This window comes from Ictidomys tridecemlineatus, unplaced genomic scaffold (assembly GCF_052094955.1).
Source record: "Ictidomys tridecemlineatus isolate mIctTri1 unplaced genomic scaffold, mIctTri1.hap1 Scaffold_812, whole genome shotgun sequence".
In the NCBI taxonomy this organism is placed as follows: domain Eukaryota; kingdom Metazoa; phylum Chordata; class Mammalia; order Rodentia; family Sciuridae; genus Ictidomys; species Ictidomys tridecemlineatus.
This window is the reverse complement of record NW_027526065.1, coordinates 72059-76638: the sequence shown is the minus strand read 5'-3', so window position 1 is coordinate 76638 and position 4580 is coordinate 72059. Positions and strand designations below refer to the sequence as shown.

At 36.4% G+C, this 4580-nt stretch overlaps 1 pseudogene; it reads right to left on the bottom strand.

Moving 5' to 3' along the window:
- Positions 1 to 2448: 2448 nt before the first annotated feature.
- On the bottom strand, positions 2449 to 2642 carry LOC144374678 (small nucleolar RNA U3; annotated as a pseudogene).
- Positions 2643 to 4580: the final 1938 nt, after the last annotated feature.

Genomic DNA, 4580 nt, shown 5'->3' with positions numbered 1-4580 from the left:
TATGTACTGGAAACCCTGAAAAATGCCTTCACATTGGCAACTTCTAAAACATGTTTAAATATTTCACAACTCTTTGGGGTCCTTGGGGCTTCTTAAATATGCTTGTGAAGGAAATTTTATCTTAATTTTCTTCACTTTTAACAATTTTTTATAAACTTAGCACATCTAAAATCATTTTGAAAGGTTTTGTTGCTCCTGCTCCTTTCGCCCTGGTTATATAATTTGGAAGCAATCGATTAAGAAAGACCATGCTACTTCTTTTAAACTCTTTAAAATTAAGGGTAAAATAAACAACTCTTCCCCTCATCTTAAGACATTGACCTGAGAAGTGGAAAGGGGGAATTATGCCTTCGGATGTGTTTTCTCTTCACCAGCCATGCACCAAGACCCAGCAGCCAGGAGAAAGATTTACAGGGGAGACATGAGGTCTCCCTTTGCTAGACTGCCAGTGGAGAAGGCTGCAGAGTCCTTAGAAAAACCTTTATGGGCTTTTCTTTAACACTGTATCCCACATGGTGAGGGTGTAATGGGGAGGGGACAGGATGAATGTATGTTCCTACTTGTCTGGGACAGTCTTATATTTCACCTGTTTTCTGGCATACCTATCAACAGCTGTCCCTTTTATTCTTAAAATTATTCTGGTTTGAGTTATATGATTGTCTCTATCTCCTTCACTGGGCTGGGGTACCCATCCTATGGTAGTCACCTAAGGTTGATTGCTGAAAACTCACAGCTGATCCTTCACAGGAAACGTTGTCCACTCAATCAGAGGCAGCACTACATGAGACACTGTGTTTCACTTCCCCTACCCCATCAGTCCCAAGCAGACCGAGGCTGAGAACTGACTAATGAGAGGGGGATTCAAAAAACTGACTTCTTTTTATTGTTATATAATGCTCCCATATATAAATACACTACCTTTTATTTATTTATTCATGATTTGAAGCATATTTATATTGTTTTGACATTTGGGCTATTATGAATTATAAATAATGCTACTATGAACATTCACATAAAAATTATTTTCATGAATATACATTTATGTGGAATAAGTGTGGAATTGCTGGGTCATGTGGTAATCCCATATGACTGAAGAATTGCCAAGATTTTCAAAGTGATGGTATAATTTTATATTCCTACCAACATATGAAGGTCCCAATTTTTCTGCATCCTCTCTAACACTAGCTCTCAGCTATCTTTTTTCCCTTTCTCTCTCTCTCTCTCTCTCTCTCTCTCTCTCTCTCTCTCTCTGGACTGAAGATTGAACCCAGGGGCACTTAACCACTGATACACATCCCCAGCCCTTTTTTATGTTTTATTTAGAGACAGAGTCTTGTTGAGTTGCGTAGGAACTCACTAAATTTCTGAGGCTGTCTTTGAACTCACTATCCTCCTGACTCAGCCTCCTGAGCTGCTGGGGTGTCACTGCACCTCAATTATTGACTGTCATAACTATCTGTCTCTCTCTAAGTTTAATTTTTTTATAACTGTAATTGTATATCCATCAGCTCAAAAATTTATAGCTTCATTTTGTTGAGAACACTCAAACTCTTCTCACCTAGCTAAAATATGTAATTAAATGCTGTCGATCACTTTTAGCTTACTGTTCTATAGAGTTTTTATGTCTCTGATTTTTGTGTCTTTTCTGTTTTGTTTTTAAATAAGTAGTATAGTTAAAAGTTTGTCAATTTTGTTTATCTTTTCAAAAACCACTTTTTGGTTTTTTGATCTCTTGTATTATTTGAAAAGATTTTGGTCTCAATTTCATTTCTTTCTTTAAACTTCATTATTTCTTTCCCATAATTTTGAATTTGGTTTGTTTTTCTTTTCTATTTCCTGAAGTTGCACTGTTAGGTTTTATTATCTAACAATTTTCTACTTTATGTATGCATTCAGTGCTATAAAATTTCCTCTCAGTACTGCTTTTGCTTAATTATTATATAATTGGGTGTGTTGTTTCCATTTTAACTTGCTTCAAACTTTTTTAAAATTTACCCTCCAATTTTTATCATTGACTTATTGGCTAATCAGATATATGCTTAATTTCTATATATTTGTACAATTTCTACTGTTATTCTTGTTTTTATTTCCAATTTTATTCTGCAGTAGTCAAAGAATATAGCTATGATATTATTTTGGTTTTTAAGAATGTCTTTGAACTTGTTTTGCTGTCATTCCTTATGTGATAAGAATGCATGTTCTAGTTGGGCATGGTGGCACACACCTGTAATCCTAGTGACTTGGGAGTCTGAGACATGATAATCACAAGTCTTAAAATAAAAACTAAAAGGGGCTGGGAATATAGTTCATTGGTAAAACTTTACTGGGTTCAATCCCCAGTACTGCCAAAAGAATGTGTATCTGTAGCTGTTATATGAAACACCCTGTAAATGTTTGCTAGGACCCGTGGGTCAACAGTATTATTATTATTTTACGTTTTAAATAGAAACCACTCAGAAAGCATTTTCTTCCTGTAACTCATGCTAAGGAATGAGAAGAATGATCACCAATGTCAAATGGCAGTTGCAACCAAGCAATATCAAAAGCCATCTTCATTCTTAGGAGAGAGTGCTTCCCCTTCTCCTCATGGTTTCTGGTACTTCCCACTAGTTTTGTTTGTTTGTTTGTTTGTTTGTTTTCTTTATTGATTCTATTTGATTATTTTGTTATTATCATTTGCATATCTACTCTACCAGTACTTTTTATAATGTATTTATATCTTTATCACAGTAGTTTTACTCTTATTTCTAATTCTGGCCTCTTCTTAAATATTTCTTATATGCCTGATATGATGGAGAAAAATTCTGGCAGTTTTAACTTGTCTGAAAAAGACTATTTCTTTATTGTTTCTGAAACTTAACTTTGATGGATATAGAGTTCATAGCTGAAAGGGTTTTTCTTGGATGTTTGTTTTTTTTGTTTTGTTTTTGTTTTTGTTTTTTTAGTGCTCTGAATATATTATTCCATTCTATCCTAGCCCTCAATTTGAGAGAAATCTGTTATTATTCTATTAACATTTCCTTCTATGTTATTTAATATTTTCCTCTTCCTAAGAATTATTTATCTTTTCATTTTGACAGCTTGATTAAACTGTGTCTTGGACAGGACTGCATGAGTTGAGTCTAATTAGGGTTCTTTGAGCTGTATGGGATCTGGTTTCCATAACTATCCTAGTATTTGAAAATTTTTCTGGTATTATTTTGTTAAATATGCTTTCAATGCCCTTTTCCAACTCTTCTCCCTCCAGAATAGAAGTAATGGAAATATTTGTCATTGAATGATGTACCATAGCTCCCTTAGATTTTTCATTCATTTCATTCATTTTTTCTTCATTTCCTCTAACTGAATTGATTCAAAAGATCTATTTTCAGCCAGGATGGTGGTGTATGACTGTAATCCCAGTGACCCAGGAGGTGAAAGGAAATCCATCTTTGCTCTGAGGGAAAAAAAATAATTAGACCAGGTTAGACCAGGTAGAGAGCCCTGGAGCCTCTGAGTGTCTTCTCTCCTCTCCGGGGTGCTGTCTTGGATCTTTGTATTTCACAAGGATCTCACTGCTGCTGTGCAGGGGACTTCCCAGTCACAACAGTTGGACTACAGTTGTTTATACTTTGCGGTGGTACCTTTTAGTAGGGAGGTGAGCAACAGGCAACTCAGTTCAGCCATGTCACTAGTGTCACCCATCTCCCAAATTTTGTTTCAGGGACTCTCTCCTGAGGACGCTTGATCAATAAATTATTTACACAAGAATATCAGGCTGTGTTTCTAGAAAAACTGACTTGGATAGTATTGGAACTGATGGTTCCAGGAGGCAATCTTTACAGATGTGGCTCTAGATCTGGTTAACTCACTGAGTGACAGTGACAGTGCAGGCATTCGTGGCAGGAGAAGTGTTGACAGTCTGTCAAACCCCTGTTGACAGCTGGCCCAGTGACTACACAAACTTTCACTGATGGTGACATAGATAAGACATGGCAGGAAGGGGGTGGATTTCCTTCTTAGGGTCTGTGAGGTTTGAGAGATTTTAAAGACAGTAACTATGTGAACTATTGGAATCAGGTAGCTAGGGCAAAATGCCATTTTTGCATTAAAGGAAGGAAATAACAGGCTCAGCTCTGTTAATGATGAACTTAAAGTAAAGTGTAAAAGATGAGAATATAGGTGATGGTAATTGAGGGATCATCATCTCTTGAAGCCAGAAAGAAGACAGAGCTAGAAATGAAACACAGTACTTGATTATAAAAGTGTAAAAAGTATTCTCAGATTACTCATGTTTCCCATGCCAATCACAGCTTGACAAGGAAAAAGTATGCTTCGGATACTTGAAGTGAAGGAAAAAGTATGCTTCGGATATTTGAAGTGAAGGGTATCTGGCCTGGGTGCACTTGAAAACCTTCAATGCCTGCTCCCCTGAACTCACTGTGGCTGCAAAAGAGTTCATTTCCCTTGTTCGAAGGTAAGGCATCCCTTATAGACTGTGCAGAGTCCTCCAAACCAACTTATAAAGTGCTTTATAAGACAACAATATTTTTCAGCATAAGTGCTCACTTACTCTCATGACCACCAGATCCATAGCGAGA